Source organism: Silene latifolia, chromosome Y, assembly GCF_048544455.1.
Source record: "Silene latifolia isolate original U9 population chromosome Y, ASM4854445v1, whole genome shotgun sequence".
Classification (NCBI taxonomy): domain Eukaryota; kingdom Viridiplantae; phylum Streptophyta; class Magnoliopsida; order Caryophyllales; family Caryophyllaceae; genus Silene; species Silene latifolia.
In genome coordinates, this window is record NC_133538.1 from 129631978 (window position 1) to 129644942 (window position 12965).

Genomic DNA, 12965 nt, shown 5'->3' on the forward strand with positions numbered 1-12965 from the left:
TGGGAGATAGTAATAGGACAAGAGAATTGGTGACGCACACTTGTCGAGGACAAGTGGGAGATTGTTGGAATATGTGTCCTCCGACAATAATGCGATCACGACTGTTGATCATGATGATCACATGTTTAAATCTCATTATAAAGAATACAATTGGGAAGTAATATTGTTACTGTCAACTGGTCAACATATATCGGTAATGATTGGCTGACTAGAGTTTGACATTCTTGTCGTGCGACGGTGGTGATCGATTGACCCCTAGGTCATACCTATAGGGCAACACTCTTAATTGATTATTTAATTAATCGTATAACGTTACGAGTTAATTAAATTATTTGAAAATTGACGGACGATTTTGGAAGTAAAATTTACGTATCATATTGAAATGTGATTAAATGAGATACGGTCTGAGTAATTGAATTGTATCATTACTCGGATGAAATTATTCTTTAAAGAAACAATCGAAAATTGAATGAATTATTATAAATACAATCAGTTGTGATTTATAAATGGAAAAATATTTTGGTACAAGTAATTATGAAATTACTAAGTCAATTTTGTATGTGACGTATTTTAATAGTACGTTGATTTTTAATATGTTAAAAATACACAACAAATTTATGCTACATGTGACATGTTACATATTGACAAATTGACAAAAATAATATGGATCCCATATTATCAAGTGTACCGAAATTAAGGGGGTGATTAAGCTAATATTGTGTTTGATTAAGATAATGGAAAATACAATGATTACCTACATTCCTAGCCATGCAACCCTAATGCTCATTGTAAAGAACAATTCTTGCATGTATTGGCTCCCTCCACCCCCCTACTCCACCCGGTTTTTAGAGGAGGAAAAACAATTGTTTTTCCTCTCCTTTTTGCCATATACTCAATATTATTATTGAGGGATTCATTCATTCAAACACATCATCCAAAATTAGAATTCTAGAGATAAAAATAATCCTCTTCTTCTTCTCTCTATAAACCGAAATATTAAGTGTATTATAATATTTTTGGGTCATTTTCTACTAGATTAATATTGTACTAGTTCTTATAATATTAATCTTAATTAAGAGAAAGCTTTGGGTATAAATCCTAAGAAGAGATCCTACACTTGGATCTTGGTTCTTCCATTAAAGGAAAGCTCAAGAACAAAAGAAAAGGAGATTTCTTTTGTGCCCATAAAACCGAAACATCCAATGTAAGAACATGATTTCTCCTCTATTTTGCTCTTTTGTTTGCATGCATAAAATCCATATTTAATTTTATGACAAATTAAATTAAATCATATATGAATATGTAAGTATATAGATCTACTTTTCCTTCAAATTGAAGGTACTAGTAATGTTTTACTTGAGGGTCACCATATGAGGAATGTGTATAACTGTATATGATTGACTTAAATGTTGTCAATACAAATTCCTTCTCGTGTATGAAAGCAACCTCAGATGATTCTAGCTTGTGGCACAAGAGGTTTGCACACATAAGTCCAACTATTTTAAAGAAACTTAAGTCCATGGATTTAGTTGAAGGCTTGCCCTCAATTAAATTCGAGCAAGAGACAATGTGTGACTCATGTGCCCACTGCAAACATGTTAGATCCTCATTTAAACCTAAAAGAGTAGTTAGCACTAAACGACCACTTGAGATGGTACACATGGATTTATGTGGACCTATGAAAGTTAGAAGCCGTGGTGGATCAAACTATATATTTGTTCTAGTCCACGATTACTCAAGGTATGTCTGGCCAATCTTTCTTTCCTCTAAAGATGAAATTTTCGATGAATTTGTGGTATTAATGAAGCTTGCCCAAAAGAAATATGATAAAAAGCTTATTTCGATTCGGACGGATCACGGCACAGAATTTGATAATCAATTGTTTATAGAATTTTGTAGGGAAAATGGTGTGGAACATAACTTCTCCGCATCACGTACCCCATAACAAAATGGTGTCGTGGAACGTATGAATCGAACCCTATAGGATATGGCTCGAACTATGCTTTTGTGTAGTGGCCTTCCTAGAAGTTTTTAGGCAGAAGTTTTTAGTACCGCATGCTATGTGCATAATAGAGCTATGATCCGACCTATTTTGAAAAAGACTCCCTATGAACTTTTAAGAGGGAGAAAACCCAATATATCACATCTCCGTTGCTTCGGGAGCAAATGCTTTATTCACAATAATGGAAAAGACAATTTAGGAAAATTTGACCCTCGAAGTGACGAAGCTGTTTTTCTGGGATATTCAGATCATAGTAAAGCTTACAAAGTGTTCAATAAAAGAACCTTGCGCATAGAAGAAAGTATTCATGTTCACTTTGACGAAGATAATGTGTTTGATAAAGTTGAACAGGAAGAAGAGGATCCAGATGAGCCCGATTTCTTCTTAGCAAGAAATGAGCCCTTATATAAAGATGAAGATATTCAAGGTATCAATGATGAACTAGATAATTCTGCAAACGATCCTAAGAGAAGTGATGAGTCCGTAGTTAATGATACTATTGACCCTTCCTTAGATAAGGAAAAAGATCTTGAAGTTACACCTAATGATGTTGTAACTTCCGATCCAAATCATGATATTTCTAATGAAGTTAGTGATACTTCTGAAGAAAATCCCGAGTCCAACTCAGGGGGAACAAGTCATGATTCTTTGTCTGCAGATGATGCTAGTCCATCAAATGATAATGAGCCTAGAGTTTTCAAAAAGTGGAAACATCAAAGCTCCCACCCTTTGGACAAATTCCTAGGGGATCTAGAACAAGACATTAAAACTAGAAGGTCCTTGAATAATTTTTGCTCGTTCTTCTCTTTTCTGTCAACCATTGAACCTACCAATATTAAAGAAGCTCTTACTAAACCTGATTGGATAATTGCTATGCAAGATGAGCTTCAACAATTCGAACGCAATAAGGATGGCACTTAGTGGCACGACCTAGTGATCGAACTGTTATTGGTACAAGATGGGTGTTCAGAAATAAATTGGACGATGCAGGACTTATTACAAGAAATAAGGCACGACTAGTTGTCCAAGGCTACAATCAACAAGAAGGGATTGATTATGACGAGACCTTTGCACCCGTAGCAAGACTTGAGGCTATTCGTCTCATTATTGCCTTTGCTGCTCATAAAGGAATGAAATTATTCCAAATGGATGTTAAGACTGCATTTCTTAATGGCTATTTGGAAGAAGAAGTTTATGTAGAACAACATCCCGGATTTTTAGATAACAAGTTTCAAAACCACGTTTATAAATTAGACAAAGCCTTATATGGTTTGAAACAAGCTCCAAGGGCATGGTATGACAGATTATCCAAGTTTTTATTACAAAATAATTTTATAACAGGATTTGTCGATAAAACCTTGTTCCTAAAATCCGAGGGTTCTAATTTACTTGTTGTGCAAATTTATGTAGACGATATAATATTCGGCTCTACTAATGAAAAATTGTGCAAGTATTTTTCAGATCAAATGACTTCTAAGTTTGAAATGAGCATGATGGGAGAATTGAAGTACTTTCTATGTTTACAAATTCAACAAACAAAGGATGGTATAAAGATTCACCAACAAAAATATATCAATGAACTGATTCGAAAATTCGGTATGGAAAATGCGAAATCTTACGATACACCTATGGTACCTGAAAAGAAGATAACTATAGATGAACATGGTAAGTGTGTCGATGAGACTATATATCGAGGTATGATTGGTTCACTTTTATATTTAACTGCAAGTCGTCCTGATATAATGTATAGTGTATGTGTCTGTGCGCGATATCAATCGTGTCCTAAAGAGTCACATATGATTGCAGTTAAACGTATCTTGAGATATTTAATTGGTACATCAAATTTATACTTATGGTATCCAGTTGAGTGTAATTTCGATCTAGTAGGGTATTCAGATGCAGATTATTGTAACACCCTCATTTATTCGGGAGCCTTTAGCTAGACATTCCCAAATAAGTAGGACTGTTACCATCTCGGTTTCCTGAGTTAGTGAATAACAGAGACCAACTCACCAAAGTACTTTAAATTAAAAACTTTAATGATTACATGTTTATTACAAAATTAACCAACTAAAACTTAATATAAGATATTTACAACTCGCAGCGGAAAATAAATAAGTGATATAACTATATATGTGATCTAGACTTCATCTAAGGTTCCAAGTTTGGCTCTCATCCCAATGCTCCCAAGTCAGCCAATCTTTAGTACCTGTCAAATCTGCTCCCCATAAAACGGTTCACCGTAGGTGTTCACGAATACACAGTCAACCACGAGGTTGAGTAGGAATAACCAACAACAAGTCAAAGTGAAATGATATGATATATAATGCAAACACAATTGTGCTCATCACCCAAAACACCCGTTCATCCCGCCAATTCCTGGCCCCGGGTATTAATCATTCCAACCGAAGTTGAAGTATTCACCATCCCAACCGAGGTTGAGGTATTCATCATCCCAACCTAAGTTGAGGTATTCACCATCCCAACCGAAGTTGAGGTATCCAATTATACACCATGCCAGTTATAAAAACCATCTCAGACACAAGCTGAGGTATCCAATTCAAACGAAATTCCAATATAAATAATCAATAATAAACAATCCAATGATATATAATCCACATCCATTAATCCATCCAATTTCACAATACTTTTATAAATTCCACATACCAACAAAGACAAGACGAGTTGAGTAGTTATCCTACCTTTTCGCAAATCTTCGAGTCACGCGAGTCACACAAGCAATCAAAATTGATTCTTTACCAATTCATAACCTACATAACATAATTATGTACAATTACTATATAACCAATAATCAACCAACTAATCATGCACTTATCCTATTCCCATCACGTCCTAATCCTTTTGACAACTTCAAAGCTAAATCTCTAATTCTACCGTTTTACAGCACTGTTCAGTCTCGCTATAAAATTCATAATTAATTCATCAAAAATCAAAACGATGCAAGGCCAGTGAGGTTGGAACCCTAAGACACATATCTACAATTCTTGTGAAATAGACTTTCTTCAAATTCCAGACTTATCAGGGTTTTCTTGAATAAATCATAAATACTGACGAATTCCGTCGCATAAAACGTATTGACCTCTAAAATAAGTTTAACAAATCCTTTTTAAGTGAAACAAAAGCCTAACATCATCTAGACTCTCCAATTTTAATGTTTGCAAAAGACGCAACTCAATTTCAATTTATAAATTAGGTTTGCAAAATAAACTTTAGACCACTAGTGCATTCGCGGATTTTCAGTCGACATGTTCATAACGAATTTTTCTGGAAAATCTTCACGTTCAATTGCTACGGAATTTTATAGACATCAACAAGACTTGAAAATAACCTAAGTCTATTCTTTACGTTTTGAAGACAACGACTTTAAGATAGTCTGGTAGTTCGTTTAAGACAACTTACAGATTTATTGAATTGCTATAACTTTATTCTAAACATTGAAAGATTAAAGACGAACTTACAAAATAAAAGATGATGAACTTCCCTTCTTTTTCCCCTTTTAATTCTCTCTCTCTCTCTCTCTCTCTCTCTCTCTCTCTCTCTCTCTCTCTCTCTCTCTCTCTCTCTCTCTTTTATGTGATATTATGAGTTTTTATATGGAATAAGGATTTATGGTTAGGTTAGCCTTGTTTATATAATAGTAAGGTAGTATTATTTTAGGAAAGTTTCTCTCTTTATTATTATTATACTAGTCTTACCATAAGTAGGATTACCATACATCTCTTTTACTAATTTAATTATTAAGATATTAATATAATTATTATTACTTTCCCATATTATTATTATTTCCATATTATTTATTATTAATTCCCGATATAAAAACCCGATCACACCCATACTATACTAATAAATTTCAGTCCATATAATAATGGTACACGGCCCAAAGCACAAATATAAGCTAAGCCCAATTCCTGACTTGGATGCTTAATTTATTATTTAATTAACGTCTTGTTATAATTACTATTAGAAATGTCTTAAATCAATTATTAAATTACATAAATTATTCTTATAAATTATTATTAAAATACGGGGTATTACAGTCTTCCCTCCTTAAAATGAAATTCGTCCCGAAGTTCGCCTACAACTACTACCACAACACTTATAAACATTCTCATAACTAAGCACCATCCAACATAATCAAGCATTTTACGATTATCAATCACGTCAATTTTATCATAAGGTAACACAACAATAAACTCAAATATTCGTAGTATTACATTCCTTCCCCCTAAAAATAAACTTCGTCCTCGAAGTTTAGAATAACAGGAACAACCAAATCATTGTTGTAATGTCACAAAATAAGGAACACACCTTGTAACAAGACAACTATTATTTCCAACACAACTCCAATTAATGATTAAATGAATAACAAAATCTCTGATTTACTTCTTAAATGGCAAAACCAATCATATAGGATATTCGAACTAATATTTATTTAAACCCAACTACTTTACTTAACTAGCAACGAATACATTGCCAGACTAAATCGTAATCTATAACCAAATACGCATAATTGTTTAGTTAATCTTTTCTTAATAATGACATCTAACTACAACATGGATGTAATTAATTTGAACATATATATAGGCTTAGGGAACACATTCCGCATATCACTAGACATAGTAATCTACTTCATATAATTTACAACATTAAATTATCAATGTGCAAAAGATAAGAAACAAAAACTTACACATTTCAAGGCTAGGAAAACATGTTATAATTTCTAAAAATCGTAAATAAATAATAACTTAATTAACCTCGATAAATTATACTTTTTAGAAAATACAGAGAGTTAGTAAATTTTGAGAAAAAGAATCAAGTCAAAAACTCATAAGGTCAATTTATAATGCATTTTACAATTTATTTGGTCAAAACAGAAATTTCACAGCAACTTGTCAGAAACTTAGGTCAAATTGTAAAAATCACTATTAATTGTCAAAAATTTATCTTGAAACGTGGCTTATCAATTTAGAAACATATACAAATCTTTTTAATAATTTAGTTTGAATTACACTAAATCGACAGGTAAATTTTAAATGGCAAATTTTACAAAAACATGGCGCAAAAACATCATTGTACAGGTAGTTCGTTTAAGACAACTTATGAGTAAATTTTGCAAAAACATGGCGCAAAAACATCATTGTACACTAAATCGACAGGTAAATTTTAAATGGCAAATTTATCTTGAAACGTTTTTGAAGACAACGATTTTAAGATAGTCTGGTAGTTCGTTTAAGACAACTTACAGATTTATTGAATTGCTGTAACTTTATTCTAAACATTGAAAGATTAAAGATGAACTTACAAAATAAAAGATGATGAACTTCTCTTGTTTTTTTCCCTTTTAACTCTCTCTCTCTCTCTCTCTCTCTCTCTTCTCTCTCTCTCTCTCTCTCTCTCTCTCTCTCTCTCTCTCTCTCTCTCTCTCTCTCTCTCTCTCTCTCTCTCTCTCTCTCTCTTTTGTGATATTATGAGTTTTTATGTGGAATAAGGATTTATGGTTAGGTTAGCCTTGTTTATATACCAGTAAGGTAGTATTATTTTAGGGAAGTTTCTCTCTTTATTATTATTATACTAGTCTTACCATAAGTAGAATTACCCTTGATTTTACCCTCTTTTCTTAAAAACCCCATTTTTTTACCACGTTACCATTTATCTGGTATAGAGGGAGTATTAAAATACGGGGTATTACAATTATGCAGGATACTCTTTAGATAGGAAAAGCACTTCTGGGTATGCAACGTTTGTTGGACCTTGTATCATCACATGAGGATCAAAGAAACAAAATTCAGTTGCAATGTCTCTCTTTGGCCGAGTATGTATCTATCTCACTGGTATGTTCTCAATTACTTTTTCTAAAGCAACAACTATGTGATTATGGTATAAATATAGGTCGTATGCCTAATATGTGTGATCTAAGAACCCTGCTCAGCACTCGAGGACCTAACATATAGATATTAGACACCATTTTCTACGAGATCACGTAGGGAAGGGCAACATTTCACTTAAATTTTGTAGTACCGAAAGGCAATGGGCTGATATCTTGACTAACCCGTTAGCTAGAAAACACTTTGAGTTATTGAGACTAGAGATTGGTTTAATTAACGATAATTAAATCCGTCATAATTATGCCTGGGAACTTGAATGACTGGCTAGGAAGATGAGATTGTACGATTGTGTCCGTATATTTTGTTGCAAGTTTAATTACGTTAAATAATGTTTATTTTACGTGTTATATCTTGCTTATGTGTATGGTAACATTTAATACTCTGTATAATCACATATTCTTACAAAAATTCGACAAAATCTACAATAAAATGCCTAAATATAATAAAGTTATTTTTATCTTATTATATTCCTACACAAATCCTGCCTAAACACCAGCACAAAAGATTCTTTCCTTATCTCACATCAAATAGGATTCTTTTCTTATTCTTAACATATAAGAAATAGGAGATAATACCAAAAATAATAAAAAAAAGTGCCGAAAAAAAAAGGGAAGTGCCGAAAAAAAAAGAAAGCACGAAAAAAAAGAAAGGAAAAGTTGCCGAAAAAAAAGGGGCACCGAAAAATAAAAAGGGGGAAGGCACCGAAAAAAAAATAAGGAAATTTGTATTATTTTCTTTCCTTAAGAATTATATGGTTACCAAAACACAAACTCCTTAATACTATTTAAACCCTTTTAACCTCTCCATAATTCTCATCAAATTAATCATCTTCTTCCCTAATACTTTTTCAAAACCTTCAAGATTAATAATGGCAAATCATCGTACAACCCGTTTTCAATCTAAGAAACCCGTTGTTGGAAAGAAGGTAACCCGATCACCCCCGATAACCTCCCGCTCCGTCACGCCGCCCGAGACCCCACGGTCACTCCGGTCCGCCGCCGACCTACCCGACACCCACAAGAAGAGGAGAAAATTGGCTAAGGGTAAAAGAAAATTGGTTTCGGAAACTGAGGTAAGCTCGAAAACTGAGAGCTATATACTTCAAGATGGTTCTTCACGTGTTCTTTACGCACAAAATATGGATGATTACACTAACAATGGACTGAATAATCTTCGATTAACTCAAGTAGAACGAAGGAATATCAATCAAGTTGCTCAATATCGCATTCACGCAGGATGAGTATATTCGGTTGATTGGTTAAAGCAATATAAAGCACTTGGGTTCTTCAGGAATTTTCTCAAATATCAAGGTTGGGAAAATATTGTTGCTGTAAGTGGTCCAGTCTTTCCTATTGAGGTATATCAATTTTATGCTACTGTTCAATTTAAGAAAGGAAATTTACTTGCTGTGGTTAATGAGACATCTATACGTGTCTCACCTGGTGATTTCTGCGACTTGGCTCGAGTTCCTAGAGGAGGAATCGAAATTAATCCAAGCGTAGAATGGGGAAGTATGTCGCCTGATGAGAAGTTAGTAGTGAAACGATATTTTAAAAAGATGCGACTTCGTCTGAAAGTATTTTAACAACTAAATTGTCGCCATCTTTGAGGTTCTTTTTGAACTTTCTTTGGACTACTATTGTTCCTCGCAAAGAAGGTAGAGATAAATTTGGGGTTCACGAGATGATTATTATGAAGGCTTGGCTTGAAGGAGAAAAGGTTAGTCTACCTATGCTTGTATTTTATAAAATTATACAAGCTAGTGTAACAGCTAAGATGGACGATTTAGCTTCTACTTTAAATTTGCCTTATGGAAATTGGATCTCTCGAATTTTAGAGAAGAAATGAGTTATTGGGATGCATAGTTATGGCGTTATAACAAGTGATGAGATGAACGATCTTTATTTATCTTATATGAAGCTTGTTATTAATGGCCCGGAATTGTGTTTTGACACAAAAGGAGAAAAACGAGGAAAAACCAATGTGAGTTTTGAGATGTTGGATTCTAAGATGGAATCAAATTTTACTTCTATTCTTGGAAGGATTAATGAGCAAGACAAGAAATTATGTGAGTTGTTTGATCTCATTAAAAAGGAATGGAGAGTTGATTCTAGTGGACCAGTAGTATTAGCCCGGCACGAGTATACACCATGATTTCACGGTTGGACACGCAAATCGATCATGCTCTTAAGGCCGTCGTGCGAACACACTCCGAATCTACTCATATGAGGGAAGGTTTGGATAGTTTGGTTAAGTTTGGTGATGAGCTATTACAATCTGGAAAGGAGATGAGGTCTGAGATGCATATGATATATGAAGCAGTTAAAGCTATGACTTTGAGGATTGGTAATTTCGACACTCGATTGACTGCTCAAGCTGCACTCCTAGACCATTGTCACGCGCGACTCGAGGATTTGTAATTTCGGACCCGTCCTAGGTCACGACCACCGAGCCCCCACTACCCGTGATCATCTCGTCATACCCATCCAACCTAGCCTTATCTTTTAAATTCTTTTGCTCACAATAAAAATCCATTCATATGAATATTAGCTTTTTCAATTCGCATTTTATTCCTTGTGTGATTGCAGGTTTATAATATTATTATGCTAATTAAGAACTAGATTGCGTTTAACATAATATGTTTGTCATGATTAATTATTGTCTCATAATATATTATTCTAGTTGTTTTATGTTTGTTCTCGTCTTTTCAATGATGGCAAGAGGGGGAATTGTTTTTATGATTTGCGACCGTCTCAAGTTAATTCTCTCAAGGCGTTCAATAGTTATAACATTGAAAAGATTATTAGTTTCTGCACTCGACTGTTCTATAATTTGGGAAGTATTATATTGAGGGGGAACTAGACTTAGACACAAATCATAGGAGACTTGTCATCATCAAAAAGGGGGAATTTGTTGGACCTTTATTCCTAATTAGTTGTTTTGATAATGACAGTAATGATTGTATGTGGACTTAATATTATAAACATATGCGTGTAATTGTGTGCTCAAGTCTTAATATAGAAAGCAACAATTACAATGACGCAAGCTTGAAGTTTGGACCAAGGAGGTACAACTTTAAAGACACTTGATCATTGTATTTAAGCAAGATCAAGATCAGAAATCAACCACGAGACTCAAGATGAGAGACTTGTGAAGAGACGATTCGTTTACTGAAGATCTACTGAAGATTAGATAGTTTAGGTCGTCATCCGGTAACGGTTTTACTTTGTTTGATTTAAAGGTTAGTGAAGTTATGACCTCATAGCCATAACTTCACTGCTAGACAAAAATGATGCGTTAATTTTTGGAAAATATATTTTTAATGTTTTATAAGAATAAGAGAGTATTTATATAATTGGAATTATTTAATTAGAATTTAAGTTGGATGTACTATTGGTTCGTAACACGATATTTGTGTCGTCATGCAACCTAGGGTTTCAACTAAAATTCTATCTCGATTTGTTGTGGGCTATGGAGGCCGAATGGACAGAAGGAAACCCTAGGGGCCGGCCGAAAACCCTAGAGGCTGATCCATTCCTTAACCCTAGCCTCCTACTTGTTCGTCAAGTCATTTAGGGTTTCACACCTTCCAAAATATTCTAAAACCCTAATTCCCTACAATTATAAATACCTCTCTTCATTCAACATTTAAAAAGGGACACACATCTACACCTTCAAAGAGAAAAATATTTAAGAAAAAATTATTTGAGCTTTAATTCTTATTTTAGAAATTGCTTATACAAAAGTTGCGCATCATATTTGTCAATCACTCAAAGAGAAATCGTTATAGGATACTAAGTACACAAAGATATTATACTCACTCGCATAACGTGAGATTAGTATTTATCGTTGTACTTTTCTTATTAACGTAAGAGCAATCTAGAGTATTTAGCGATACTCAATCTGAGTTATAATCATATAGTTGATTATACGAGTGGATTGATAATTTTTGTAATCCGTAGAAAGGTACTAAATATTATTAATCGAGAATAGTGGAGGTAGGTTTCGACTTGTGAAACTGAACCACTTCAAAAATCCTGTGTGTCTCTCTTTCTCTCTTTCTTTATTTTTGTTATTTCGATTTTGTGCTTATTAGTAAATTAATTAGTTGATTTTAATCAATAAAATCAAATAATTAATTTTACATCATATATTTCGAAAAAGTGGGCATCATTTTTAATACTCAATTCACCTCCCCTCTATCGTATTCGATCAATAGAGTCCTCAACCTTGATGACGTATTTGGATCTATGGACCCAGCTTTGCTCGCTCACGTTCAGTCCTAGAGCCCAAGCTACCGCTACTCTACTGGCATGCCTTCCTCACCCGTAAGGTTTGGATCCCATTTCAACATGGAACCGTGTGGCTCACCTGTTTCAAATGCCACGATGGCGTCTTTTGCTAACCGAAGTCAAAGCTTCATTGACAGGAGCACAATCAACCGACTTCCTGACAGAACGCCATCTCATCTGTCCGATTGGGGTTCACCTGATGGGAAAGTGGAGTGGAAAGTCCACGGTGACGAGCTTAACAAACTCATAAAATCAGCTTCATTTGGGTTTCGAACCAGTAAGACTGCTCAAAATCCTAGGAACGAACCCGATGTTTCTTAGGTGCAGTCTCTTGTAAAAGATGGTCAACCTATAACTTCAGCCAAGCTCAGTTTTGAAGAGCAATTGAAACAGGAATATTATCTTAACAATGGTGGTTCTGGTAGGATACCGCCTTGGGTGGAGCAGGAGCCGATGATGGCTTAACAATACAGTAATCGCTGATTAACATTCGTTCATTTCATTTTACTTGAATAAACGTTCGAGAGAGTGTCCACGGGAGCTGTCAACCAAGAAGATTTGGGGTAGAGAATAAAAATCATTCTTATTCTTATACAAGTAGTCAAGGAATTTTAGGATATTATTCTTGCAGAAGTATTCTTTTGGTTGAGGCCTTGCATAGTTTTCTTCTTTTGTACTGTGAAATTTGTACTATTAAATTTGACTAATACATTTCTCTTTTCAATCATCTATAATACATATGAACACTCTAGCCTCAGATTGTAT

At 34.1% G+C, this 12965-nt stretch overlaps 1 pseudogene; it reads left to right on the top strand.

Moving 5' to 3' along the window:
• LOC141628906 (zinc finger CCCH domain-containing protein 66-like) overlaps positions 1-12665 on the top strand; it is a 29419-nt pseudogene extending 16754 nt beyond the window's left edge.
• The last annotated feature ends 300 nt before the right edge of the window (positions 12666-12965 follow it).